Here is a 17,860-nt window from a genome sequence, read left to right as displayed (position 1 = left end):
CATGATGGTGCCTCTCGGACACCATCCACGACCAGGACATGATGGTGCCTCTCGGATACCATCCACGACCAGGACATGATGGTGCCTCTCGGACACCTTCCACGACCAGGATATGACTTCTTCAAATAAAAAGGCTATGGCCGAGTGGAAAAAGTTCATTACTGACTAGGTTTGCACGATTACATTTTTTAAATTTCCGGTCCCGATAACAGAAATGGGTGTAAACGGATCCGATAACCTTTAATAAATAGGCGTTTGTTGTTTATTATAAGAAGGTTTAAAGAAAGCACTGCTACGTTTGTTATCTTGCCATAGGTCTTACATTTTCATTTTCACCTTGACCACCAAGAAATTAGATTCATTCTTTCTTTAAGCAAGCCAATCTCATCTCTAGTAGTAATATACAATATTTTTTTCTATTTTTTTTTCACCTTTATTTAACCAGGTAGGCTAGTTGAGAACAAGTTCTCATTTACAACTGCGACCTGGCCAAGATAAAGCATAGCAGTGTGAACAGACAACACAGAGTTACACATGGAGTAAACAATTAACAAGTCAATAACACAGTAGGAAAAAAAGAGTCTATATACATTGTGTGCAAAAGGCATGAGGAGGTAGGCGAATAATTACAATTTTGCAGATTAACACTGGAGTGATAAATGATCAGAGGGTCATGTACAGGTAGAGATATTGGTGTGCAAAAGCAGAAAAGTAAATAAATAAAAACAGTATGGGGATGAGGTAGGTAAAATTGGGTGGGCTATTTACCGATAGAGTATGTACAGCTGCAGCGATCTGTTAGCTGCTCAGATAGCAGATGTTTGAAGTTTGAAGCGATTGAAGCGATTTTTGCAATTCGTTCCAGTCACGGGCAGCAGAGAACTGGAACGAAAGGCGGCCAAATGAGGTGTTGGCTTTAGGGATGATCAGTGAGATAGACCTGCTGGAGCGCATGCTACGGGTGGGTGTTGCCATCGTGACCAGTGAACTGAGATAAGGCGGAGCTTTACCTAGCATGGACTTGTAGATGACCTGGAGCCAGTGGGTCTGGCGACGAATATGTAGCGAGGGCCAGCCGACTAGAGCATACAGGTCGCAGTGGTGGGTGGTATAACGTGCTTTAGTGACAAAACGGATGGCACTGTGATAAACTGCATCCAGTTTGCTGAGTAGAGTGTTGGAAGCTATTTTGTAGATGACATCGCCGAAGTCGAGGATCGGTAGGATAGTCAGTTTTACTAGGGTAAGTTTGGCGGCGTGAGTGAAGGAGGCTTTGTTGCGGAATAGAAAGCCGACTCTAGATTTGATTTTTGATTGGAGATGTTTGATATGAGTCTGGAAGGAGAGTTTACAGTCTAGCCAGACACCTAGGTACTTATAGATGTCCACATATTCAAGGTCGGAACCATCCAGGGTGGTGATGCTAGTCGGGCGTGCGGGTGCACGCAGCGAACGGTTGAAAAGCATGCATTTGGTTTTACTAGCGTTTAAGAGCAGTTGGAGGCCACGGAAGGAGTGTTGTATGGCATTGAAGCTCGTTTGGAGGTTAGATAGCACAGTGTCCAAGGACGGGCCGGAAGAATACAGAATGGTGTCGTCTGCGTAGAGGGGGATCAGGGAATCGCCCGCAGCAAGAGCAACATCATTGATATATACAGAGAAAAGAGTCGGCCCGAGAATTGAACCCTGTGGCACCCCCATAGAGACTGCCAGAGGACCGGACAGCATGCCCTCCGATTTGACACACTGAACTCTGTCTGCAAAGTAGTTGGTGAACCAGGCAAGGCAGTCATCAGAAAAACCTAGCACAATATGCTATTTTTCTGTTCTGTTGGTAAATAATTGTACTTATTTTAAGTAATATTTCCCTCATTTTATTGCTTTTTTTCCTTTTTTTTGAGAGCTGACTTTTTGCATTGTGTTAATTTGTATTGTTTGAGAGAGAGAGAGAGAGAGAGAGAGAGAGAGAGAGTGGATGGAGAGAGAGAGAAAGGATAGAGAGAGAGAGAGAGAGGGATAGAGAGAGAGAGAGAGATATGGATAGAGAGAGAGAGAGAGATATGGATAGAGAGAGAGAGTGAGAGAGATGAAGTGTGGATAGAGAGAGGGATAGATAGGGAGAGAGACAGAGTTTGGATGGAGAGAGGGCCTCCACATATAAGTCGTGACTAGTGGATGAGGCATCAGTAGGAGGATCTGACTAGCACTCAGCAGCTTACATAACACACTAGATGGAGCTTTGGGGATTATAGGTGTACAGGTCAACTCTCTCTAACACCTCTGCAAAACCAGTGTGTGTGTGTGTGTGTGTGTGTGTGTGTGTGTGTGTGTGTGTGTGTGTGTGTGTGTGTGTGTGTGTGTGTGTGTGTGTGTGTGTGTGTGTGTGTGTGTGTGTGTGTGTGTGTGATGTTTGTGAGTTCTTGTGTGTGTGTGCATGTGTGTGCGTGCGTTTGTGTGTGGTTGAGTGTGGTCATTCAAGAGAGAAAGAAAGACAGAGAGTTGTGTGTATTTTGACAGTGTGTGTGGGTGTGCGAAGCACCCCCGAAAAACATTATATTTTACACCGAATGCTGCAGCAGAAACGAAATCCTTCATCCACAGTGTCGCGTTTTGCTCGACAAGAAGACCCATAAGTGTGTGTGCTGAGCAATTTCAACTCTACCAGCATCAGAATTAGACATTCATCCATGTTTCTGAAACGTCAAATTTCAAAGTTGTTCTAAACTTAACATTTCAAAGTGTTTAAGGTAAATCTTAGGCATTAACTCTGCATTTTAAAGGTTAGGGTTCAAATAAGCCATTCATTCCAAATGCTGAAGATGAAGTATTAACTCAGAAGGGTTAAGGTTTGGGAACGACTTTAAAGGAAAATATCCAAAACAACTTTATATTGCAACCTTTGGAATCAGAGACAGATGCTTATTCCCATCCATCATCCCTGTCCACAACACCCTAGCAAAACCCAAAGCTACTTGAAGGTAACAGCGCTCATTGTTGCCCCTAGTGGCCAGGTTCAACGTCATCTCCCGACATCCTCAGACATGGATGGACGTGGAATACTGTATCATGGGTGACCTGACTGTTCAAACCACCAAGCACACTACAAGCCCAAAATATTGACTTCACACCATTTCTTGTCTCTACTGAGAGCGTATAGTGATGGATAATTAAAAGACAATCAATGTTTATTATGATAAACTTTAGCTACGATGACAGGTGGAAGACTGCCAAAGGTTCAGGATAATTGAAGTTTGAGTGAGGATTATAAGGACACTGTGTATTTGTGTGTGTGTGTGTGTGTGTGTGTGTGTGTGTGTGTGTGTGTGTGTGTGTGTGTGTGTGTGTGTGTGTGTGTGTGTGTGTGTGTGTGTGTGTGTGTGTGTGTGTGTGTGTGTGTGTGTGTGTGTGTGTGTGCACGTGCGTGTATGCGTGTATGTGTCCAGATGGTAAGATGCGAGCAGTACTCAGTTTTGGCCTTCTGTCAGTTCATCCCCCGTACGCCTCATGATTTACCCATGATGCAGCCTGCCTGATCGTCAGTTAGCAGACACACACACACACACACACACACACGCATACACACACACGGACACATACAAACCTTCTGTCTGGAACACAGACAGCAAATCAAGCACCAAAATCATTTGAAGGTCGAATGCAGTCAGAAACTTGATTTCCCTGTGTTTTATATCTATTTCCACGCTGTGGTTGGAATAATACTGTGAAATTGTGAAAATGATGATAATGCCCTTTTAGTGTAAGAGCTGTTTGAAAAGACCAGCTGAAATGTCTGCCTGTTTTGGTGGGATGGATTTTTGGCCTTCCATGGTGACGTCACAATGCTGGAAATGAGTTAATAGACCAATAAGAAAGAGAATTCCAAAACTCTCTGCCGATAACAGTTCCTGTTTTCCCCCTTCCCACTCTGACCAGTCCTAGTCAAATTCTTGCTTGAGAAATTGCTCTGTGCTAAGAAGCTATTTTTGTTTATTTTTCAACGTTATAATTGAAAACTATCACAGTAAGGTACTTAATTGTTACCCAGAAATGATTGGATATTGAGATAAAAAGGGCTCCATTGAACCATTACAAAGTAGAATACCGCGTGATGGTTGGATTTGGTGTGGTGATGGTACATTTCTGTAGCTAATAGTTGATATCAATAGGCTGGTTTGTCAGGCCCAGGACATCTCTGTAAACAACATCTATCATAAGTGTTAGCAGGGTTGGGGAGAAACAGATTACATGTAATGGATTACATTGTTACATGAAAGGGATTACAAAAAAACGGTAACTGTAATTCGTTACGTTACCAGCAAAAATATTGTAATCAGATTAAAAGACACTTTTGAAAAACTAGATGATCACTTCGAGGATGACTTTTAAATTCAGAAAGGATGTGTGCAAAACAATGACACTTCTCTGTTTTCTCAATGATGTTCAAATCAACATTGAAAAATCAAATCAAATTGTATTTGTTACATGCGTTGACAGTGAAATGCTTATTTACAAGCCCTTAACCAACAATGTCGTTTAAGAAAAATAGGTGTTAAGTAAAAAATAGATAAGTAAAAAAGAAAAAAAAGAAATTATTAAAGAGCAGCAGTAAAATAATAGTAGCGAGGCTATATACAGGGGGTACCAAAACAGAGTCAATGCACAGGGGTACAGGTCAGCCGAGGTAATTGAGGTAATATGTACATGTAGGTAGGGGTAATGTGACTATTCATAAATAATAAACAAAGAGTAGCAGCAGTGTAAAAGAGGGGGGGGTGAGAATGCAAATTGTCGGGGTAGCCATTTGATTAACTGTTCAGTAGTCGTATGGCTTGGGGGTAGAAGCTGTGCAAGTTTAAGTTTGTTCAACCTGAAAGAGACTGACCACAAGTCAGAGACCACTATCAAATCAAATCAAATCAAATCAAATGTATTTATATAGCCCTTCGTACATCAGCTGATATCTCAAAGTGCTGTACAGAAACCCAGCCTAAAACCCCAAACAGCAAACAATGCAGGTGTAAAAGCACGGTGGCTAGGAAAAACTCCCTAGAAAGGCCAAAACCTAGGAAGAAACCTAGAGAGGAACCAGGCTATGTGGGGTGGCCAGTCCTCTTCTGGCTGTGCCGGGTGGAGATTATAACAGAATGTGGCCAAGATGTTCAAATGTTCATAAATGACCAGCATGGTCGAATAATAGTAAGGCAGAACAGTTGAAACTGGAGCAGTTTCAAGCAGAGTTGTGTATGATGACACAACAAATGGGATTGATAAATCGTGGGTAAAGAGCAGGAATGGGCTTTTGTTGGCTACAGTCCAAGCTATGTCTTCCAATGGTACGACTGCAGTCGGCATCCAAAGATTATCCAACTTTAATAAACTCTTGGAGGTAAGGATGACAGCAATGGTGTAGTCTACGACGATACGGATATCACTTATTATTGATATGTACATAGCGCATTGATGTGAAACACACTCTCATGTAGCTATTTGTGCCTCACAGGTTGTGGTTGTTGAGGATGGCTGTTCACAAATCTAAATGTGGATTTGAACACAATTATGGTTGAATTCAAGAAGTTTAAGCTGCCTATCAATCAGTTTTTTAAAGCAGTGAAGAATGCGCTCTTAAAACAGCAGCATCCTATGGAATAAAAGTGGTTATTTTATTGCTCAATCGAATTCACGCTGATTTAAAATAAAAAAAATTCTAACTCTCACACTTTTGAAAGAATTAAAGGGGCAATGTGTAGTTGCTACATCCATTTTTGGACGTATTAATTATATATAGGGGTGGCAGGGTAGCCTAGTGGTTAGAGCGTTGGACTAGGAAGGTTGCAAGTTCAAACCCCCGAGCTGACATGGTACAAATCTGGACTTATTAATTATATATATACACACTACCGTTCATAAGTTTGGGGTCACTTAGAAATGTCCTTGTTTTTGGGGGGTTTCTCACATGGAATAGCCTTCATTTCTCAGAACAAGAATAGACTGACGAGTTTCAGAAGAAAGTTCTTTGTTTCTGGCCATTTGGAGCCTGTAATCGAACCCACAAATGCTGACACTCCAGATACTCAACTAGTCTAAGAAGGCCAGTTTTATTGCTTCTTTAATTAGAAAAACAGTTTTCAGCTGTGCTAACATAATTGCAAAAGGGTTTTCTAATGATCAATTAGCCTTTTTAAAACAATAAACATGGATTAGCTAACACAATGTGCCATTGGAAAACAGGAGTGATGGTTGCTGATAATGGGCCTCTGCACAACTATTTAGATATTCCATTTAAAAATCAGCAGTTTCCAGCTACAATAGTCATTTATAACATTAACAATGTCTACACTGTATTTCTGATCAATTTGGTGTTATTTTAATGGACAAAAATTTAGATTTTCTTTAAAAAACAATGACATTTCTAAGTGACCCCAAACTTTTGAATGGTAGTGTATACAGTTGAAGTCGGACGTTTACATACACTTAGGTTGGAGTCATTAAAACTCAATCTTCAACCACTGCACAAATTTCTTGTTAACAAACTATCGTTTTCAAGTCGGTTATGACACTATCTACTTTGTGCATGACACAAGTCATTTTTCCAACAATTATTTACAGACAGATTATTTCACTAATAATTCGCTGTATCACAATTCCAGTGGGTCAGAAGTTTACATACACTAAGTTGACTTCATACAGCTTGGAAAATTCCAGAAAATTATGTCATGGCTTTAGAAGCTTCTGATAGGCTAATTGACATAATTTGAGACAATTGGAAGTGTACCTGTGGATGTATTTCAAGGCCTACCTTCAAACTCAGTGCCTCTTTGCTTGACATCATGGGAAAATCAAAAGAAATCGGCCAGGACGCATGACTTTCAACATTTGTCTCTCCCGAGCCCGTATGGGGGTTGTAGCGATGAGACAAGATAGTAGCTACTAACAATTGGATATCACGAAATTGGGGAGAAAAAGGGGTCAAATTCACACACACAAAAAAAAAAAGGGAGAGGCTTGCAAGCCGAAGAACACCATCCCAACCGTAAAGCAAGGGGGTGGCAGCATCATGTTGTGGGGGTACTTTGCTGCAGGAGGGACTGGTGCACTTCACAAGAGGAAGGAACATTTTGAGGAAGAAAAATGATGTGGATATATTGAAGCAACATCTCAAGACATCAGTCAGGAAGTTAAAGCTTGGTCGCAAATGGGTCTTCCAAATTGACAATGACCCCAGGCATACTTCCAAAGTAGTGGCAAAATGGCTTAAGGACAACAAAGTCAAGGTATTGGAGTGGCCATCACAAAGCCCTGACCTCAATCCCATAGAAAATGTGTGGGTAGAACTGAAAAAGTGTGTGCGAGCAAGGGAGCTTACAAACCCGACTCAGTTATACCAGCTCTGTCACGGCGAATGGGTCAAAATTTATCCAACTTATTGTGGGAAGCTTGTGGAAGGCTACCCGAAACGTTTGATCCAAGTTAAACAATTTAAAGACAATGCTACCAAATACTAATTGAGTGTATGTATACTTCTGACCCACTGGGGATGTGATGAAAGAAACAAAAGCTGAAATAAATCATTCTCTATACTATTAGCCATCAAAACTATGTAATTCCACAAATGGAATCATGTAGTGACCCCAAAAATGGTAAACAAATCTAAATATATTTTATATTTGAGATTCTTCAAATAGCCACATGTTGCCTTGATGACAGTTTTTCATACTCTTATCATTCTCTCAACCAGCTTCATGAGGTAGTCACCTGGAATGCATTTCAATTAACAGGTGTGCCTCTGAAAAGTTAATTTGTGCAATTTCTTTCCTTCTAAATGCGTTTTAGCCAATCAGTTGAGTTGTGACTAGGTGGGGGGTATACATAAGATAGCCTTATTTGGTAAAAGACCAAGTCCATATTATTTCAAGAACAGCTCAAATAAGCAAAGAGAAACAACAGTCCAGCAGTACTTGAAGACATGAAGGTCGTTCAATATGGAAATGTCAATAACAAGCGCTATGATAAACTGGCTCTCACGAGGACCACAACAGGAATGGAAGAACCAGAATTACTTCTGCTGCAGATTATACGTTTATTTATTTATTCATTAGAGTTACCAGCCTCACAAATTGCAGCCCAAATAAATGCTTCACGTAGTTCAAGTAACAGACACTTCTCAACATCAACTGTTCAGAGGAGACTGTGTGAATCAGACCTTCATGGTCGAATTGCTGCAAAGAAACCACTACTAAAGGACACCAATATAAGAAGAGACTTGCTTGGGCCAAGAAACACAAGCAATTTTATTTTACTTTTATTTTACTTTTATTTAACTAGGCAAGTCAGTTAAGATAAATTCTTATTTTCAATGACAGCCTAGGAACAGTGAGTTAACTGCCTTGTTCTGTGGCAGAACAACAGATTGTTACCTTGTTAGCTCTGGGAATTTATCTTGCAACCGTTCAGTTACTAGTCCAACGATCTAACCACTAGGATACCTGCCGCAATGGACATTAGACCAGTGGAAATCTGTCCTTTGGTCTGGAGTCCAAATTTGAGATTTATGATTCCAACCGCTGTGTCTTTGTGAGACGATGTGTGGGTGAGCGGATGATCTCCGCATTTGTAAATCTCACCTTGAAGCATGGAGGAGGTGTATGGTGTGGGGGTGCTTTGCTGGTGACACTGTCTGTGATTTATTTAGAATTCAAGGCACACTTAATCAGCATGGCTCCCTCAGGACTCTGCCGCGATACGCCATCCCATCTGGTTTGGGCTTAGTGGGACTATCATTTGTTTTTCAACAGGACAATGACGCAACAAACCTCCAGGCTGTAAAAGGGCTATTTTCCCAAGAATGAGAGTGATGGAGTGCTGCATCAGATGACCTGGCCTCAACAATCCCCCGACCTCAACCAAATTCAAATTCAAATTTATTTAGAAAGCCCTTTTTACATCAGCTGATGTCTCAAAAGTGCTGTAGAGAAACCCAGCCTAAAACCCAAAACAGCAAGCAATGCAAGTGTAGTTCCTCCTAGGCCAGAACCTAGGAGGAAACCTAGAGAGGAACCAGGCTATGAGAGGTGGCCAGTCCTATTCTGGCTGTGCCGGGTGGAGATTATAACAGAACATGGCCAAGATGTTCAAATATTCATAGATGACCGATAATAATAATAATAATAATAATAATAATAATAAATTGAGATGGTTTGGGATGAGTCGAACCGCAGAGTGAAGGAAAAGCAGCCAACAAGTACTCAGCATATGTGGGAACTCCTTCAAGGCTGTTGGAAAATCATTCCAGGTGAAGCTGGTTGAGAGAATGCCAAGACTGTGCAAAGCTGTGATCAAGGCAAAGGGTGGCCATTTGAAGAATCTTAAATATAAAACATATTTGACATTTTTGAACACTTCTTTGGTTACTAGATGATTCCATGTGTTATTTCATAGTTTTGATGTCTTCACTATTATTCTACAATGTAGAAAATAGTACAAATACAGACAAACCCTGGAATGAGTCAGTGTTCTTAAAACCTCTTTGGGCTGAGATCCCGCTAACGGGACCGATATGACAACCGCCAGTGATATGACAACAGCCAGTGAAAGTGCAGTGCGCCAAATTCAAAAGAACAGAAATCCCCTAAATTAAAATTCCTCAAACATACAAGTATTTTACACCATTTTAAACATACACTTGTTGTTAATCCCACCACAGTGTCCGATTTCAGAAAGGCTTTATGATGAAAGCAAACCAAACGATTATGTTAGGTCAGAGCCAAGTCACAGAAAACCAGCCATTTTTCCAGCCAAAGAGAGGAGTCACAAAAAGCAGAAATAGAGATAAATTAATCACTAACCTTTGATGATCTTCATCAGATGAAACTCATAGGACTCCTTCATGTTACACAATACACATGTTTTGTTCAATAAAGTTCATTATTATATCAAAGAATCTCAGTATACATTGGGATGTTATGTTCAGTAGTTCCAAAAACATTCGGTGATTTTGCAGAGAGCCACACCAATTTACAGAAATACTCATAATAAACATTGATAAAAGATACAACTATTATGCATGGAATTACAGATACACTTCTCCTTATTAAAACCGCTGTCAGATTTCAAGAAAGCTTTAACGAAAAAGCACACCATGCAATAATCTGAGTACAGCGCTCAGAGACCAAAACAACCCAAACAGATCTCCGCCATGTTGTGTAGTCAACAGAAGTCAGCAATAGCATTATAAATATTCACTTACCATTGATGATCTTCATCAGAATGCACTCCCAGGAATCCCAGTTCCACAATAAACGTTTGTTTTGTTCAATAATGTCCATCATTTATGTCCAAATACCTCCTTTTTGTTTGTGTGTTTAGCCCAGTAATCCAAATTCACGACGCACGATCACTAGGTTCAGACGAAAAGTCAAAAAGTTCCGTTACAGTCCGTAGAAACATGTCAAACGATGTATAGAATCAATCTTAAGAATGTTTTTAACAAAAATCTTCAACAATGTTCCAACCGGAGAATTCCTTTGGCTGTAGAAATGCAATGGAACTCAAGCTAACTATCACGTGAACGTGCGTGGTCAGCTCATGCCTCTCTGGCAGACCTCTGACTCATTCGCCTCTTATTCGCCCCCACTTCACAGTAGAAGCACCAAACAAGGTTCTAAAGACTATTGACATCTCGTGGAAGCCTTAGGAAGTGCAATATGATACTGTGTATTCAATAGGGAATGAGTTGAAAAACTACAAACCTCAGATTTCCCACTTCCTGGTTGGATTTTTTTTCTCAGGTTTTTCCCTGCCATATGAGTTCTGTTATACTCACAGACATCATTCAAACAGTTTTAGAAACTTCATAGTGTTCCTATCCTAATAATATGCATATATTAGGCCTGAGTAGCAGACAGTTTACTCTGAGCACCTTATTCATCCAAGCTACTCAATACTGCTCCCAGCCATAACAAGTTCAACTTTGGACCAGTAGTGTATATATTTGGCCAGCTATGTAAACTTTAACATTGATTTATTCTGCAATTTATAGCATACATTTTTGTCTTCTTGTAATGCCTCTTAAGGGGAAAGTAATCTAAAAGTAACGGAATGTAATCAGATAACGTCACTGAGTTTGTGTAATCCAAAGGTTTCGTTACTGACTACAATTTTGGACAGGTAACTACTGTAGTAACTGTAATGGATTACATTTAGAAAGTAAACTACCCAACCCTGAGAGTTAATTAATGTACAACATGGTATAATTACAGTACATCTCTATGCTTGTTAGGATATTAAAACGACTCTGACATTAATTGTTTCCTTTTCAGGTGTTAATTGCCACACAGAATGTGCTCTAATGAACAACAAGCAAAAACAGTTCAGGATCGTCATTTATTATCCATTATCCATTACAGATCTTTAGTCCAGTAGAAACATGCAGCTTACTAAACCACATGGGTATTTTACAATACAGAATCATATTTATTGTATACCACAGTATCGTTTTCTTGTATATTCTTAGAAGCTAATTATGTAAGAACTACTGCATGCACTGCATATATTGATACATACTGTAGATACAGTTTCTACTGTAGATAGGTACTGTAAATACTTACACTATAGATCGTGTAAATAAATACTGTTGATATTTGTATTATTTATTAACCTTTATTGTACCAGGTAAGTTGACTGAGAGCACGTTCTCATTTACAGCAATGACCTGGGGAATAGTTACAGAGGAGAGGAGGATGAATGAACCAATTGGAAGCTGGGTTAGGTGGTCATGATGGTATGAGGGCCAGCTTGGTAATTTAGCCCGGACACCAGGGTTAACACCCCTACTCTTACGAAAGTGCCATGGGATATTTACTGACCAGAGAGTCAGGACACCAGTTTAACGTCCCAGCACCCTACACAGGGCAATGTTCCCAATAACTTCCCTGGGACACTTTTTTTAGACCAGAGGAAAGAGTGCCTCCTACTGTTCCTCCAACACGACTTTGAAGAGCATCTGGTCTCCCATCGAAGGACTGATGAAGACCAACCCTGCTTAGTTTCAGAGGAAAACCAGCAGTGGGAAGCAGGGTGATATGCTGCTGGCAAGTGGTGTTGGATACAGTAGAAACATACTGTATATATTAGGGCTGACCCCATTTAGTTGACTGGTTGATTGTTTGGTTGATAGGCTGTCAGTAGATAGAGATTCCTTTAGTTGAGCAGTCACAATTATTTTGTTTTTTTCATGGTGCACAAGACTTCTGTCTGATTCGCTCCTGTCCCAGTGGACGAATCCATTGGCGAGGCCGCGGGGATGGCACAGTCCATCACTAAGGCATGTGAAACTGAAATTGTATACGATTATATTATGTAAAAATAATGGTGCAACACTAATAAATCTATTATTATTTTATAACAAATTCGCTTTCTCCCACGTTGGATACAGTCTCTGTCCGCAGTTCTAAAACAATCTTCAGTTCATCGTAGAATTGGTGGCTTTCTCTATGTTGCTATGTGCATAATAGCAACGTTAACCAGCATATTGGGATTGAGAGCAATGCAGAGGCAGCAGCAGCAGATGAGGAAACAGCCTGTGATGGCCGTTGGTGGAAGAAGGTGAGGACCAAGGTGCAGCGTGCTACGTGTTCATCTTTTTATTTGGAACTGAACACTGAATACAAAAAACAACAAAGAGACCGACCGAAAAAGTTCTGTCTGGTGCAGACACAAAAACAGAAAGCAACTACCCACAAACACAGGTGGGAACAGGCTACCTAAGTATGGTTCTCAATCAGAGACAACAATTGACAGCTTCCTCTGATTGGGAACCATACCAGGCCAAAAAACAGAAATACAACACACAGAACTAAACATAGAATGAAAAACATAGAATGCCCACCCCAACGCACACCCGGACCAAACCAAAATAGAGACATAAAAAAGGAACTAAGGTCAGAACGAGACACAGCCCTTGCCTTAGCTTAGTTGTTTAAGACAATTGAGGAAAGAGGAAACCCCAACTTAATTAGGTCTATAATCAACAGCCTAACTGTTAAATGTGCCTTGATTTATAAATCATCCATATATATCAACCAAAAAATGACAGATCTTACTTCTGTTGCCTGTTTGAGTGTTTGTTTAATAGCCTACTGATTCCGTGAGCACCAAGCCTCATGCAATGGAAACATGTCTGATAAAGCAATTTCACAGATTCGGCTCTTTTTATTCTTTGCTACGCTGTAAAAGGCTTTACATTTGTTTTCGTTCGAACAGACTAGTATTACTTATCAATTATTTTGTGTTGTTTACACTGTTCCAAACTGGCAGAAATTGTCACACAGAATATACATGCAACTCTCACTCCTCTACCCTCCTTTTTCTTGATCTCCTTCTTATTGTTATTATTACAATTATTATTATGATCATCATTATAATAAGTAATGTCATTATAAATATTAGGTTTGTTATCGTAGTAGCCTTGTATTAAGCTGTAGGCCTAAGAGCACGTCCTGTTTAGTCTTGGTACCGTAACTTACTTAGGCCTATATTTCAATATATTATGCTACTATATCAATCAATTAATAATTTGTTCATGCCATCACACAGCATATGAGACATTCATGCCTTGAAATGCAATCAATAACTTTTGTTTTAAAATTAAAGAACAAAGGGAGCTTTGAATAATTAGCCTAAACAATGAATTGCAACTGCAATTCACGAATGAGTGCAAATGTTTTTAGTCTGCTGTAATAAACTCTTTGTGTTTTTTTTCTTCATTAGAACAGACTCTCTGGTACACTTATTTATTCAGTATTTACACTGTTCCAATGGTCAGAAAAAAATATATTGTAATCTAAGAGCATCTGTTTGGCACACACAATACTCACGCGGCGCTTGCTCCTATACCCTCCTTTTTCTGGATCTCCATTAGTTTCCACAACTAAATCAAATGTCTTCCACACATCTGACTTCCCCTTTCCCTCCTGAGCAACCAGTAAACATTTGCCATTTTCAAGTTTATTTTTCACATCCTCTGCTTTCTAGGGAGTTTTTCCTAGTCACCGTGCTTCTACACCTGCATTGCTTGCTGTTTGGGGTTTTAGGCTGGGTATCTGTTCAGCACTTTGTGACATCAGCTGATGTAAGAAGGGCTTTATAAATACATTTGATTGATTGATACTGCAGATACACACTGTAAATACTGTAGATATATACTGTAGATATATACTGTAAGTATATACTGTAGATATATACTGTATATACTGTAGATAGATACTGTAGATATATACTGTAAGTATATACTGTAGATATATACTGTATATACTGTAGATAGATACTGTATATACTGTAGACTGTACACACACACACACACTCACACACTCACACACACACACACACACACACACACACACACACACACACACACACACACACACACACACACACACACACACACACACACACACACTCACACACACCGTTCATGTACATGCTATTAAAACAGAGAGAACAGCTATGCAATAAATGATAAAAACATTTACTTTCCTAAAGTTTGTAGGTTACAGGTTACAGATCCAGAGCGATCTAAAGGGGTTGCAGAGGTTAAATTCCCGAGGAAGAGATTGTGGAGATGAACCTAAAAACATGGGAACCCAGCCTTAGGCTTTTACAGCCCTCAGATCCTCCGCTGTTGCCTGGAAACCAAGCATCATTTATTTTCTTTACTTCCATTCTGTCTCCCTATCCGACCATATCATGTGTGGCGTTAAACACGATTAGGTGAATGGCTTGGTTAAGAGGAAGTCATAGGAAATCATACAATCACAGAACCAAGTTCTAGGAAGACACACAGTAAGAAAGGTATTGCGGCATACACCGAGAAAGAGAGAGAAGATTTGATTGAAACACACACTGCTCTCCTAGCTCCAGACTTTTCTATATTCTCTGTCTATATAGTCCTACTTCTCTCCTCTGAACTCAACTCTTCAATATCAGAATCTCATCTTTAAAGCAGGCAGGGTTTTCATCCTTGTGATATGCATAAACCCTAATGCCTTAAATTGTCAGGGAGGTTGGATATCAGTTTTAGAAAACATGTCTGCTCACTGTAAGCTGCTCCCACAAGTGCTCTTTAATGAGGATCTAATGCATAGTGCTGAAAGCTTCTGTTAAAGAAAGAAGTGAAAGAGGAGAAGTGGAAGGAAGAGAAGGTGTAGAGAGAAGGGGAAAGAGAGGAGGAGAAGGGGTGAGGGTGAGGTAGAATAAATTGGTGTGAAGGTGTGCTCATAGAGTTGAAGAGTTGATTTCCTATTGACCTTTACCACCACACCCACCAGCTCCTCCTCCTCTTCCTCCTCCTCCATCATACAGCTCATCCGTAGCACCAGTCCAGGCTAGTCTCACAATACACTCTAGGAGTGTACAGTTCCAATGTTATGACCCCGGATTGATTTCCATTCAACCCCCCACTCCCGCCACACCAAGAAACATAATACTTGTAACAAGCTAGATAAATAGTTATTTTCATGCTACCGTATAGATGCATGAGAAATTTTGCTGCTATAATAGTGATGATAGTAAGCAAAATGGTAGACTCCACGCACTGGTGCTGTAAAGATACCTGCAGAAGAGGAAGAACAGTGAGAGACGAGTACAGAGTTACAGACATACGAGTACAGAGTTACAGACATGCGAGTACAGAGTTACAGACATACGAGTACAGAGTTACAGACATACGAGTACAGAGTTACAGACATACGAGTACAGAGTTACAGACATACGAGTACAGAGTTACAGACATGCGAGTACAGAGTTACAGACATACGAGTACAGAGTTACAGACACGAGTACACAGAGTTAGAAACATACGAGTAGAGAGTTAGAGACAAACGAGTATAGAGTTACAGACATATGAGTAGACAGAGTTAGAGACATACGAGTAGAGTTAGAGGCATACGAGTACAGAGCTGGAGACGTACAAATACAGAGTTAGAGACATATGAGTAGAGAGTTACAGACATACGAGTACAGAGTTACAGACATTTGAGAACAGAGTTACAGACATACGAGTACAGAGTTACAGACATACGAGTACAGAGTTACAGACATACGAGTACAGAGTTACAGACATACGAGTACAGAGTTAGAGACAAATGAGTACAGAGTTACAGACATAAGAACACACAATGTGCAATAATAAACATAAACAATAGACATAGAAGTTGGAACACTTTACAGAAAGACCTGAAACTAGATCATTTTACGCCATTTGATGATTTGAAATCCCCGATTGGAGAGCTGCTGACCAACGAATGCCCACGTTCTTAAACCTAATCTTTTGTCTGCATCATTTCTGCATCATTTCCAATCCCCTATATATATATTTTGTAAATATATATATTTACATACACACAGTTTCAGTCAAAAGTTTGGACACACCTACTCATTCAAGGGTTTTTCTTTATTTTTACTTTTTTCTACGTTGTAGAACAATGGTGAAGACATCAAAACTATGAAACATCACATATGGAATTATGTAGTAACCAAAAAAGATTCTTCAAAGAAGCCACCCTTTGCCTTGAATACATATTTGCACTCTTTATCACGCCCTGATCTGTTTCAACAGTCTTTGTGCTTGTCTCCACCCCCCTCCAGGTGTGGCCCATATTCCCCATTATCCCCTGTGTACTTATACCTGTGTTCTCTGTTTGTCTGTTGCCAGTTTGTCTTGTTTGTCAAGCTTACCAGAGTTTTTCCAGTCAGCTCCTGCTTTTCCTCTCTTTTTCTCACCCTCCTGGTTTTTAACCCTTGCCGTTCCTGATCCTGAACCCGCCCGCCTGACCACTCTGCCTGACACTTAGCCTGCCTGTCATCCGGTGCCTTTGTTGCTGTAATAAGCATTGTTACTTCGACACGGTCTGCATCTGGGTACTCTTGGCATTCTCTCAACCAGCTCCCCTGGAATGCTTTTCCAACAGTCTTGAAGGAGTTCCCATATATGCTGAGCACTTGTTGGCTGCTTTTCCTTCACTCTGTGGTCCAACTCATCCTAAACCATCTCAATTGGGTTGAGGTCGGGGGATTGTGGAGGCTAGGTCATCTGATGCAGCACTCCATCACACTCATTCTTGGTCAAATAGCCCTTACACAGCCTAGAGGTGTGTTGTGTCATTGTCCTTTTGAAAAACAAATGATATTCCCACTAAGCGTAAATCATATGGGATGGCGTATCGCTGCAGAATGCTGTGGCAGCCATACTGGTTAAGTGTGCCTTGAATTCTAAATATATCACAGACAGTATCACCAGCAAAGCACCCCCAAACCATCACAGCTCCTCCTCTATGCTTCACTGTGGGAACCACACATGCAGAGGTCATCCGTTCACCTACTCTGCATTTCACAAACACACAGTGCTTTGAATCAAGACATCAAAACTTTGAAATAACACATTTGGAATCATGCAGTAACTAAAAAAGTGTTAAACAAATAAAAACATGTTTAATATTTTAGATTCTTCGAAGTAGCCAACCTTTGCCTTGATGACAGCTTTGCACACTCTTGGCATTCTCTGAAGTATTACATGTTTAAATGTAGAATGCATTACAATGAACAGGTGTGCCTTGTTTTTAATTTTCATTTACTTTACCTTTATTTAACTAGGCAAGTCAGTTAAGAACAAATTCTTATTTACAATGACGGGCTACACCAACCAAACCCGGACGACCTGTGTGCCGCCCTATGGGACTTCCAATCACCTCTGGATGTGATACAGCCTGGATTCAGACAAGGGACACCTCTAGCACTGAGATGCAGTGCCTTAGACCACTGCGCCACTCAATAGCCCTAAAGCAATAAACCATGTGCCATGGAATCAGTA

Source organism: Oncorhynchus nerka, linkage group LG3, assembly GCF_034236695.1.
Source record: "Oncorhynchus nerka isolate Pitt River linkage group LG3, Oner_Uvic_2.0, whole genome shotgun sequence".
Classification (NCBI taxonomy): Eukaryota; Metazoa; Chordata; class Actinopteri; order Salmoniformes; family Salmonidae; genus Oncorhynchus; species Oncorhynchus nerka.
The sequence above is the reverse complement of the archived record's forward strand: the minus strand, read 5'-3'. Positions refer to the sequence as shown.